The 13435-nt window shown below is 42.2% G+C and overlaps 1 protein-coding gene across 2 annotated transcripts in view; it reads right to left on the bottom strand.

Moving 5' to 3' along the window:
* The window catches only part of NR1I3 (nuclear receptor subfamily 1 group I member 3), a 493273-nt gene that overhangs the window by 154156 nt on the left and 325682 nt on the right, over positions 1-13435 (bottom strand). The window lies entirely within an intron of this gene.

Genomic DNA, 13435 nt, shown 5'->3' with positions numbered 1-13435 from the left:
ATGAGGCATGAAACATTCTTTTTATCTGGTAAAATAGCTATGTTCTCACTGGTGAGATCCACTGTAAGTGACAGGTATGAATAACAGCAGTGCCTAATTAGGCTTTCTGTATTATTCAGATCAACTTAAATATAATTTTTAATTGAGTTCCACTCAAAAATATAGATCACTTTCTATATGTTTGTATACTTTTGTGTAATACAGTTACAATCAATAAGTGATCTACTCTGTCTCTCAGTACAGAAAGAGGGAACAAATAGAAAGACCATCTTATTTACAGATCAGTCCTGTACTTCAGCAAAATTATCCGACTACGGCTCATCCAGATGAATTATCAAGCCAATCAGTATTAAGATGTCACGCCTTTCTGGCACCGAAAAGATAACTTTTTTTTTTTTTTAATCCCAAGGACGGAAATATCAAAATATTAAAATATTGTTTTCTTTGATAACCTAGATATTGTTTTCCTATACTAATCTTAATAACAAAACTATTGTGTCAAGAATACAGTGGAAGGAAATATTGTAAAAAAACAAGAATATAGGTTTAACACATATAAACTCTAACATTTTAGAAATATTAAGCTAAACTTATTATAATGTATACTAAATAGTTTTAATTACTTCACTATACATATGCAGATACATGTATATAAATATTGAGCAAAAAATAAAACAATACTAAATAAAACATTTTTTAAACATTTATGTAGAAATATTAACAGTACAGGAAAAAACAAATTAAAAATATTTATATTTCAAGCAAAAATATACAAGCAACTTTAAAAATTAACAAAAACATGGACAATATGTTTAAAGATAATAAGTTGTAACATTGCCGGACTTTGTGCAAAGATTGCATTACCTGAATGGCAAAGCTTTATTAGATTGTATGATATTGTTACACTTCAGTAAACATGGGAAGTAAATACAGTTGGGTTTGATGGGTATAGACGTTTTAGTGTTCCAGCGACATCCCTGAGGTGTGGCAGAGCTGCTGGCTGCCTATCAATCTGGGTTAAACTTTTATTAGGGGGACAGGTAGAGGAAGTAAAACTATGCAGTTCTAATTTCCAACTTCTTATACTCAAAGGGGCAATGGTGATAACTTTATTCAGTTTAATAATAATAATGATTTTGTGAACATCCCTAATCAGAGATTTCCCAGCCTCTTCTCCTATATTACCTATTTAGTGGAAGACAGAAATCAGCATGGCCACCAGCTGTATCTTTGCCTTTGGGGGGAACTTTAACGCTCGACTTAAACATCTAGGAGGAGAGGGGAAGCTTGAAGAGACTAGCAGGTGTGTTGATGATAGACAAAGAGCTGTCAGTTTTTGTTGCTATCATGCAGATCTATTTAATGTCATGGATGGGGATGGTACAGGTATGCAGGATTTACCAACTTTCAGAGGTAGAAATAGCTCCTCAACTATTGATTACATCTTTATCTCACATAACCTGAGGGGTCTGTTACTGCATGGTACAACTTTTGCAACCGATTATGGGGATCACAACCCAAATACTATAACCCTGGGAGTTCCGCATAAGGAGTTATATCAGAAAGTAACAAGCCTTGTGAATGAATGTCCTTTAAGTGATAAACTTAGGCTACGTTGTAAACTATAAGACCCAGTAAAATGTCTACATTAGATAGTTGCCAAATATTTGCAAATGTTGTTGAAGTGCTTACAGTTGGGTGCGGGTAAAGTTAATACTGTAAATGTCTCTGTTAGCTTTTGTGAGCAGATTAGATATTACCTTTTTAAGCCTATTAAAGTTGAATTTGGGTGTTTATGGGGGTTTGACCAGGAATGTTCTCAGGCTAACCGAGCCCCTTGTGTAGGGCTTTAACCACCAGACCCTGTGACCGTATTTTAGTAGTTTCCCAGATGAAAATCTACAAAGTAGCTACACGTAGGAGAATGAAAGAGGTTATTTCATAACAGTGGGAAACCATAACTAATGCGGCCTGTGTAAAGGATAATACATTATTCTGAAGAGATGCCCTTCATCTGTGTCATTTGGATTCTAAAGCGTTGTCGACCAGTTGCCACATAAAGGGGGAGGAGTGGGTTGCTAATTTTACACAAATATATTCGTCAGTTACTGTGAGTGCTTCACAGCTTTTGCAGGAGGATGCGCCATCTTTTCAATTTCTCACCTTGCCTGAAGTAACACTGGCTATCCAAGAGAGTGCGGGTGGAAAAACGCCTGAGTCTGATGCGGTCCCGATGGATGTTATTAAATGTAATATAGATTTCTGGGCCCCGATGTTGACAAATGTGTGTAATTGTTTGGAGGAGTCAATGATCCCTTGTTCTTGGCTGAGCTAGATTATTGTCCTGATTTTTAAAAAGAGAAATAGGGTAGAACCCAAAAACTACCGTCCTATTTCTTGTATAGATATACCAGCCAAAAATGTGTACAGAGTATTATACAACAGAATAATTGAGCGGGCCAATGATAACAATGTGATAGATAAGTGTCACTATGGTTTCCGAATTGGCCTTGGGAGGACTGAGCATGCCTTAATTTAAATTTGATGACTGGCAAGTATACAGTGGCTAAAAAATCTAATTAACACTTAGCCTTTATGGACCTGTCCATGGCATTCAGTTGTGTGGACTGAGGAAAGCTATGGCAGATTCTTCTACAAATGGACCCTTCCCTTGTGCACATGCTGGTTTCTTTGTATAGGGGCACCAATGCCAGGGTAAGGTTTGGGAGAAATGGGGAGGTGAAGCATTAATATCAATTGAGCAGGGAGCAGGATGGGTCCTTTCACCACTCCTTTCTATTTTATACATTAATGAGTTGAGTTCAGAGCTGAGTAGGTGCAGCCCAGATGTGCCTATGGTCAGGGGTATCCCCCCTCCCAGTACTACTTCATGCAGATGATGCAGTTTTAATAGCCTCCACCCCTAAGGCCCTGCGTCTTTTAGTTCATACTTTTTTTGATTTAATGGGGAAATGAAACCTGCAAACTGTTTTCCTACACTACGGACCGAGATGAAACACTCATGCACCGACAAAAAATTCCCTGGAATGCAACTCTTAGTCCGACAAATACATTTATTAAACCACTCTGCAAGGTTCATAGAGGAAGATTAGCACGCAGAAAGCCCTTATTTAAAAATGGTCACAGCAATGAAGTAAAAATATGTACAAATGATTCTCCACTGTAATGTACAAAGCAAATGGATATATATATATATAAATATATCACCATGAGGCACAGGTAAATCTGCGCCATCTCCCTCCTTATTAGCATTAGACCGCCAGATCCCAGAATCGATTGTGGAGAGAGAAATCAATTATCCTCATGGGAAGGATGACACACCTCAGCGTCCTGAGCATATCCAAGATCTGAGTCACACCCCGGTCCATCTGGTCTCAGCCTCTTATATACTTTAACCCCTTGTACGCCACGGATGTAATGGTTACGTCCGTGGAGGCGCTTCTCGGGCGACTCGGACGTAACTATTACGTCTGAGAACTGGACCTCGGGGGAAGCGCAAGCGCTCCCCCCAGGTCAGGTTTGGAGGGGGAATTGCTTCCTCTTCCACCACCGCCCCCCCATGACGTCAGCGTTACATCATGAAAGGGTGCGATGACGCGCAAAGGAGGTAAGTTTTACCTCCGGGTGGCGGATGGGGGCGAAATCCCTCTGAAAGAGGTATAGAGGGAAAGGAAAGGGTTTTCCTTTCCCTCAATGTCTCTTTGAGCATTCCTGCTGCCCGATCGCATCACTAGACACCAGGGAATTAGTGTGCGTGTGTTTTTATAGAGTGGGAGAGCGACACCTTGGGCAAGAGTTGTTCTCCTTTGGGGGGCAATGTATTTTTCCCATTTCTGCCCCCCTTGGGGGCATATCGGCCTTATTTTAAGGCCGATCTGCACTAGAAACCACGGATTGTTTTTTTTTCCAGATGTTTGTGTTGTGGGGGCGGTCCCTTGGGCAAGGGTCGCCCCTAAGGGGTAAAAAGCACTATTGGGCACTTCTGCCCCCCTTGGGGTCAAATCGGCCTTTTTTTTTTTTTTAGGCCTTTCTGCCATCCACTTAGCCCCAGGGATCGTGTGTGTGTGTGTTTTGTGTGGTGGGGGTGGCCCCTTGGGCAAGGGTCACCCCCCAAATGGGGCAACATAATCTAGGCCATTTCTGCCCCCCTTGGGGGCCGATCGGCCTGTTTTGGTAGGCCCTTCTGCCCCCAGGGGTTGGGGGGGCAGAAACCATGAAGACGGCAGGGATTTTTTTTTCATCTCTTTTTTGTTTGTGTTGGGGGGCACGTCCCCTTGGGCAAGGGTCACCCCCAAGGGGCAAAAAGCAATACTGGCAGATCGGCCAATTTCTTTTTTCCCATCTGCCCCCAAGGGGGGCAGAATCCACTTAGCGCCAGGGATCATATGTGTGTGTGTGTGTGTGTGCTTTGTGTGGGGAGGGTGGCCCTTTGGGCAAGGGTCGCCCCCCAAAGGGGGCAATATACAGGGAGTGCAGAATTATTAGGCAAATGAGTATTTTGAGCACATCATCCTCTTTATGCATGTTGTCTTACTCCAAGCTGTATAGGCTCGAAAGCCTACTACCAATTAAGCATATTAGGTGATGTGCATCTCTGTAATGAGAAGGGGTGTGGTCTAATGACATCAACACCCTATATCAGGTGTGCATAATTATTAGGCAACTTCCTTTCCTTTGGCAAAATGGGTCAAACGAAGGACTTGACAGGCTCAGAAAAGTCAAAAATAGTGAGATATCTTGCAGAGGGATGCAGCACTCTTAAAATTGCAAAGCTTCTGAAGCGTGATCATCGAACAATCAAGCGTTTCATTCAAAATAGTCAACAGGGTCGCAAGAAGCGTGTGGAAAAACCAAGGCGCAAAATAACTGCCCATGAACTGAGAAAAGTCAAGCGTGCAGCTGCCACGATGCCACTTGCCACCAGTTTGGCCATATTTCAGAGCTGCAACATCACTGGAGTGCCCAAAAGCACAAGGTGTGCAATACTCAGAGACATGGCCAAGGTAAGAAAGGCTGAAAGACGACCACCACTGAACAAGACACACAAGCTGAAACGTCAAGACTGGGCCAAGAAATATCTCAAGACTGATTTTTCTAAGGTTTTATGGACTGATGAAATGAGAGTGAGTCTTGATGGGCCAGATGGATGGGCCCGTGGCTGGATTGGTAAAGGGCAGAGAGCTCCAGTCCGACTCAGACGCCAGCAAGGTGGAGGTGGAGTACTGGTTTGGGCTGGTATCATCAAAGATGAGCTTGTGGGGCCTTTTCGGGTTGAGGATGGAGTCAAGCTCAACTCCCAGTCCTACTGCCATTTCCTGAAAGACACCTTCTTCAAGCAGTGGTACAGGAAGAAGTCTGCATCCTTCAAGAAAAACATGTTTTCATGCAGGACAATGCTCCATCACACGCGTCCAAGTACTCCACAGCGTGGCTGGCAAGAAAGGGTATAAAAGAAGGAAATCTAATGACATGGCCTCCTTGTTCACCTGATCTGAACCCCATTGAGAACCATCATCAAATGTGAGATTTACAAGGAGGGAAAACAGTACACCTCTCTGAACAGTGTCTGGGAGGCTGTGGTTGCTGCTGCACGCAATGTTGATGGTGAACAGATCAAAACACTGACAGAATCCATGGATGGCAGGCTTTTGAGTGTCCTTGCAAAGAAAGGTGGCTATATTGGTCACTGATTTGTTTTTGTTTTGTTTTTGAATGTCAGAAATGTATATTTGTGAATGTTGAGATGTTATTTTGGTTTCACTGGTAATAATAAATAATTGAAATGGGTATATATTTGTTTTTTGTTAAGTTGCCTAATAATTATGCACAGTAATAGTCACCTGCACATACAGATATCCCCCTAACATAGCTAAAACTAAAAACAAACTACAAACTACTTCCACAAATATTCAGCTTTGATATTAATGAGTTTTTTGGGTTCATTGAGAACATGGTTGTTGTTCAATAATAAAATTAATCCTCAAAAATACAACTTGCCTAATAATTCTGCACTCCCTGTAATTACACCATTTCTGCCCCTAGGGGGGCAGATTGGCCTATTTTGTTTAGGCCCTTCTGCCCCCAGGGGAGGCAGAAACCATAAAGATGCCAGGGATTTTTGTTTGTTTTCTTTCTTTTGTTTTTTTTCTGTGTTTGGGGGCACCCCCTGGGCAAGGATCGTCCCCAAGGGGCAAAAAGCACTATTGGGCAGTACTGCCCCGTTGGGGGCAGATCGGCCTATTTTTTTAGGCCCATCTGCCCCCAAGGGGGGGAAAATCCACTTAGCGCCAGTGATCATGTGTGTGTGTGTGCTTTGTTGGGGGGGGGGGGCGGTGGCCCCTTGGGCAAGGGTCTCCTCCCCAAAGGGGGCAATATGATCTATGCCATTTCTGCCCCCCTTGGGGGCAGATTGATCCATTTTTCTTTAGGCCCATCTGCCCCCAAGCAGAGAACACTAGACATGAGGGAAAAATGGTTGGTGGCGGGGTGTTTGTCAACTGTCAAAGTATTTGCCTTTATGATAATAACACTTTATTTCTCCTTTTTGTTCTAGTCCAAAGCTTTTGCTTCCTTTGCTGTGGCTTGTAGCAGTTTTGGCAGTGGTTGTCCTGCAGTTTGCATAGTTGCATGTTTTAGATAAGTAAATAAATTTACTCCAAAGGAGTATTGTTGCCATGCATGAATGACATGTTTGTAGGTGGTGTACTGAATGCAGGATTGTGTGTGAAATTGTCCTTAGATTTATGCACAATGATTATTGTGTTGTCTTATGTCTAATTTGCTTTTTTTTCTCTCTTTGTAGTGGGATATCATTGGGGATTGCTGTGCGGAGTAGTTGCTGGTGAGTCAAGCTTTTTCAGGCAAGTGAGCGGTATAGTTTTTGAGTTTATAACTCTTAGCGATAAAGCTACACTTTGTTTGTTACTTATCTTACACAGTACTGGTTTTTGGTGGTGCATTTGTCCAGTTAATTTTTGTAGGAAGGATCATGGCAGGCCGTAGGATGACCGATCAGCAGGTTGTTGGTGTGCTTTTTGAGTCGTCTTCTGACCATGATTATGAGACTGACTGTATCTGAGGCAGAGGAGGAAGTGCAAGATTCTGGAAGTGAATTTTCTGTCAGAGAGGATTCATTTGATGATGAAGCCACTTTCAGTGCTGATGAAGGGCCTGTTTTAGAGGAGGACACTGATGTGCCAATGGTGCAGCAGCCAGCGGCTCAAAGGTTTCCCATTGGAAGACCTGACACGTGGGTTGCACCAAACATGGAGCAGCCACAGTTGCCTGCATTTACTGGTTTCCCAGGGTGTCGAGTTAATACAGAAAGCTTTTTTGAGTTGTTTATGGACAATATATTTTTGGAAGAGATTATTGAGCAGACTAATTTGTATGCAGAGCAGTATTTGAGGGACAGAGCTGCCAGACTTAGGCCACACTCTAGAGTTAGCTGGTGGATTCCCACAAATCTGGAAGAGTTGAAAAAGTTCTTGGATTTAACTTTTCTGATGGGGCGGATAAGGAAGCCATCACTGTCTTCATATTGGTCTACTGGTCCCTTGATGGTAACTGCTATATTTCCTGCAATCATGAGTCGTAACCGGTATGAGCCTCTTTTTTGGATGCTGCATTTTGTAAATAATGCTTTAGCCTTGCCACGAGATCACCCTGATTCGGACTGTCTTTTTAAGATCAGACCTGTCCTTGATCATTTGGTGAATCGGTTTTCAGAGATCTATGTTCCAGGCAAAGAAATATCTGTAGATGAGTCTTTGGTCCTGTTCAAAGGTCGTTTGGTTTTTAGGCAGTACATTCCTAGCAAGAGGGCACGGTATGGTATTAACATGTATATGCTGTCTGAAAGAGTTACAGGATATGTTTATAATTTCCGGGTCTACACTGGTAGGGATTCCAATATTGACCACCCGGGTTGTCCACCCACTTTTGGAGTTAGTGAGAAAATTGTGTGGGAACATAGTAGACGACTGTTTAACAAAGGTCACCACTTATATGTAGATAACTTCTACACTGGAGTTCAGTTGTTCAATGAGTTGTTCAGAGTAGACACTGTTGCTTGTGGCACAATCCGCTCTAATCGGAAAGGCTAGCCAAGAGAGCTTGTTTGTAAAAAACTTGAGAAGGGACAGTGCAGTGCCTTGCGGAATGATGAGCTGCTAGCTCTGAAATTTGTAGACAGGAGGGATGTGTACATGCTAACTACCATCCATGATGAGAGTACTTCACCTGTGGCGGTTTGGGGTCAATTTGCTGAAGTGCGCAAACCTGCATTTTGGACTACAATAAGCACATGGGTGGTGTTGATAGAGTAGATCAGAGGTTGGAACCTTACACTGCTGCTCGTAAGTCTTATGTTTGGTATAAGAAATTAGCAGTTCACCTGTTCCACTTGGTAACTTTTAATGTTTTTGTTGTGTTCAAGGATAGTTCTCTAGAGTCAAGGATGACATTTGTGAAATTTCAGGAGTCCATCCTAGCGAGCCTTGCTGTGCTGGAACAGGCAAGAGTTCCTAGAGAAACAGTGGTGCAGGATGTGGCTCGATTGAAAAAGATCGCCACTTTGCTGAGCACATTTCTCCCACGACCCAAAAAAACTTTCCTGCTAAGAGATGGAGAGTCTGTGCTCGAAGAGGTATCAGGAAGGAGACTAGGATGTACTGCCCTGATTGTCCTTCAAAGCCTGGGCTGTGTGTGGGTGGCTGTTTCAGAAGCTACCACACACAGAAGAATTATTGGGAAATACCGTGAGCATAAACTGCTGTTTTATATTTTCATTTATTCAGTTTCACGGTTGGCATTACTGTCATGTATTCAGTTAGAGCTTTTGTGTTTGCAGTTTTGTACTTATTTATAATTATTGGTTTCTTTGTTGTTTAAAAACAAACAAAAAAAAGTGATTGCGGTGTGCGTGGGGTGGCGCTTGGCTGGCGGTGTGTGTTGGGTGGTGCTTGACTGGCGGTGTGTGTGGGGTAGCGCTTGGCTGGTGGAGTGTGTGGGGCGGTGCTTGGCTGGTGGTGTGCGTGGGGTGGTGCTTGGCTGGTGGTGTGCGTGGGGTGGCGCTTGGCTGTCGGTGTGTGTAGGGTGGCGCATGGCTGGCGGTGTGCGTGGGGTGGTGCTTGGCTGGCGGTGTGTGACCAGTCCACACACTCCCATTAGCTGGTGTGATTGCTGTATCAGGCATAAGGGTGTATGTAAGTGATGGGCCCTTGAGTGGCGCTGTCTGTCGATGCGAGTGTTGTAATGTGTTGGGCCCGTGGCTGGTGGCGTGGATGGTCTTGTGCATGTCATGTATGAAAGGTGTGTGAATGGACTGTAAAGCGGTCGGTGCCGTGTCATGGCTTTACAGCTCATGAGCTCTGAGTCATTGGTTCAGTTTTTTGGCCTTTCAGTTATTAACAGTACTGTACATTTCATTTTTGTGAAATCTCTTGTTAATAAAATTTGATCTACTGAACCATCATCTCACCCTCGTGCCAAATCCAACCAGTATGTGTGGTAGAAATAACAAAACCTGCTCCGCTGTAATCAGGCGTCGCAGCACACCCAGTGTCTTGGGTGGGACCCCGATGATGAAGCATACCACCAACTTGGTTGGTGGGTGAGGGGTCTTTTTAACATAACTTAAGTGTGTTTCTTTTCACAATTTTAGTGTTTGGAACATCACATAAGTAGGTGGACACATCAAAATAATGTATTGCAAAATTACCTGTGTTTGGGGGAGGGGGGGCACCTATGTTTTTAGTCCCAGGTTCGGCCTTCATCTAGGGAAACCTACCAAACTCAGACATGTTTTAAAACTAGACACCCCAAGGAGTCCAGGGAGGTGTGGCTTGCCTGGATCCTGCAACATTTCCTTACCCAGACTCCTCTGCAAACCTCAAAATTTGCTTCAAAAAGCATATTTTCCTCACTTTTCTTTGTAGGATCACCGCTCCGGCACAAATTTCCTACCATCCAGCGTTTCCCTCAGTCTCCCAAGTACAATGATGCCTCATTTGTGTGGGCCCCCAAAGCAGAGTCAGCCTAAAAGAAAAATATGTGCTTATCAACTCGCTGTGCTAACGCCTCAATCTCTACAGGTTATTGGCATTTTTCTGTTCATGCACCTGGGCCACACAACTGAGGTATTATTTTTATCTGGAGACTTGGGGGAACGCTGGGTGGAAGGAAATTTGAGGCTCCTCTCAGATTCCACAACTTTCTGTCACCGAAATGTGAGGAAAAAGTGTTTTTTGGCCAAATTTTTAGGTTTGCAAAGGATTCTGGGTAACAGAACCTGGTATGAGCCCCACAAGTCACCCCATCTTGGATTCCCCTAGGTGTCTACTTTTCAAAATTACACAGGTTTGGTAGGCTTCCCTAGGTGCCGGCTGAGCTAGAGGGCAAAATCTACAGTTAGGCACTTTGCAAAAAACACGTCAGATTTCATGTAAAAATGTGATGTGTCCATGTTGCGTTTCCTGTCGCAAGCATTAGGCCTATCCATGCAAGTGAGGTACCATTTTTATCAGGAGATTTGGGGGAACACAGAATAGCAAAACAAGTGTTATTGCCCCTTGTCTATCTCTTCATTCTTTCCTTCCAAATGTAAGACAGTGTGTAAAAAAAGACGTCTAATTGAGAAATGCCCTGTAATTCACATGCTAGTAAGGGCACCTCGGAATTCAGAGATGTGCAAATAACCACTGCTTCTCAACACCTTGTCCTGTGCCCATTTTGGAAATACTAAGGTTTTCTTGATACCTATTTTTCACTTTTTATATTTCAGCAAATTAATTGCTGTATACCCGATATAGAATGAAAACCCATTGAAAGGTGCAGCTCATTTATTGGCTCTGGGTACCTAGGGTTCTTGATGAACCTACAAGCCCTATATATCCCCGCAACCAGAAGAGTCCAGCAGACGTAAAGGTATGTTGTTTTCAAAAATCTGACATCGCAGGAAAAAGTTACAGAGTAAAACATTGAGAAAAATGGCTGTTTTTTTCACCTCAATTTTTAATATTGTTTATTTCAGCTGTTATTTTCTGTAGGAAACCCTTGTAGGATCTACCCAAGTTACCACTTGCTGAATTTAGAATGTTGTCTACTTTTCAGAAATGTTTAGCTTTCTGGGATCCAGCATTGGTTTCATACCCATTTCTGTCCCTAACTGGAAGAAGGCTGAAAGCACAAAAAATAGTAAAAATGGGGTATGTCCCAGTAAAATGCCAAAATTGTGTTGAAAAATAGGGTTTTCTGATTCAAGTCTGCCTGTTACTGAAAGCTGTGAAGATGGTGATTTTAGTGCCCCAAACCCTTTGTTGATGCCATTTTCATGTAAAAAAACACAAGCCTTCTTCTGCAGCCATTTGTTCCCTTTTTTTTTTTTTTACTAAATTTTCGCTGTATTTTGGCTAATTTCTTAGTCTCCTTCAGGGGACCCCACAAAGTCTGGGTACCTTTAGAATCCCTAGAATGCTGGAAAAAAGGACGCAAATTTGGCGTGGGTAGCTTATGTGGACTAAAGTTACGAGGGCCTAAGCGCGAACTGCCCCAAACAGCCAAAAAAAAGGCTTCCCACCTTATGGGGAAAAGGCCTGGCAGCGAAGGGGTTAAACAAACCAGAGAGGAGAATTCTAGAAACCCCATCCCACTCCGTATGTTTATTATTAAAAAATGCTGGCTACGTCAGGTCAATTTTGAAGGGAACACGTCGGAATTGGCCAAGATCCCAAGGTGCCCTCTCTCAAAATAAAACCGTTCCCTGCCGTACCATAAACATCATCCTAGTACATTCCTATCAGCCTAAGTAGTTGGTGAGAAAGAACACACAAACAGCAGAATAAAAACATGAGCAAAAAGCACATTGTATAACATGGGCATGGAAAAATACTTGCAACTTTTAACATGGCGGGGGCTAATGCTAAAATAAAGTCAATAGGCAAAAATGAAGATGCTGGTCACTAATGTGACGGTGTACTGCTAGGCTAAGTGCAACGTGGAGGTAGTGGTCAAAACACAAATATTATTACACAAACAAATATTACCATACTATTTTTAATGAAGTGTGGGCCAAACCAGATGAAGCCTATATCTATCAGGGTGGGTAATAAAGTATTATTAAGCACCAGTACTTTTACTTACATTGGGGTTATTTTGATCTCCTCTGGCTCTTGGGCTCACCATACTGTGCAACAAAGGAATAAGTTCTCAAGAGCCATCGCCCACCGAGCCGAGGAAAGACTCCTTAAGTCCACTATACAAATATATTCCACCCACTGTGTCCTCACATCGCAACTTATGGGGCAAGAACTTGTGGCATTGAGAATCTATCAAATCTTCAAAGAGAGGAATAGTCTTTCTGTCAGAGAATATTATCTGTTTTGTGAACAACTTCCAATTATAAATGTCATAGTGAGCTGGGCCTAGGATATTTGAGCAACTCTGTTCATTCTAGTCCAGTAGTATTGTGGCTGTCCATATTGAGCTTCCAAGATGCAGTGTTAACTAAAGAAATAATTCTTGACTGTTTAGCGTGTAATTAGGGTCTTGTCATACCATGGTTAGTTTATGTTAAAAAAGCCCTGGCTGCAGATGGTTTATCTGATATCTTCGTAGATGATACACAGGGGGCTTCCATTAGTAGACGTCTCATTCGTGATTTATTGACGGAGCGAGCCAGTGAGGAGAGGCTGCAGGCAGAATGGCTAAAGACAAGTGTAAGGGATTACTTATATCTAAATCAGGGGAATCCGTCTACAACTTATTTGTGGAACAATAATGTAAGCTGGCATCGTTCTTTATTGTTCAGGTTCCAGGCAGGCACTATAAAATATCCTCTACGTTTCCCTAATGGCTTTCAGTCTAAATTGGCTTCCACAGCATGTCCTTGTTGTAATTTGCACAAGCAAACTATGATGCACTTTCTTTTTTTTCTGTGACTTTTATTGAATGAATACCAAAACATTTTTAGTATCTCTTTTAAAGTGTAGGAATGTTCTGTCTACCTGCTTATTAATATTTATTGGGATTAGCGGATGATGACATTTGTAGAAATATGTTCTTATTTTTACGAGCCACAGTTCGTGCAAGGAAGTTGATGTTTTACCCATATGTTATGTTGGCCCCCACCTGTATTATTCGCTATTTGATTTATGAATCTTATATTTATAGAATCCATTACTATGTATTTTATATTAATTATGGTATTATTACATTTTAGAGTGTTGTATTTATCTCTGTTTTATCTGCTTTTATGGCTATTCATAGCTGAATAAAGATGTTTTGACTTGGCTTGACATACCCAATATTTTATTTTTCACTTTACATAAGAAAACAACATTTTAATGTATAAAGATATACATACATATAAAACTAGATATAAAAAAAATCAAAACACTACAATTAAAAAATGAAA

This window comes from Pleurodeles waltl, chromosome 12 (genome assembly GCF_031143425.1).
Source record: "Pleurodeles waltl isolate 20211129_DDA chromosome 12, aPleWal1.hap1.20221129, whole genome shotgun sequence".
NCBI lineage: Eukaryota > Metazoa > Chordata > Amphibia > Caudata > Salamandridae > Pleurodeles > Pleurodeles waltl.
This window is presented reverse-complemented; position numbering and strand designations above follow the sequence as displayed.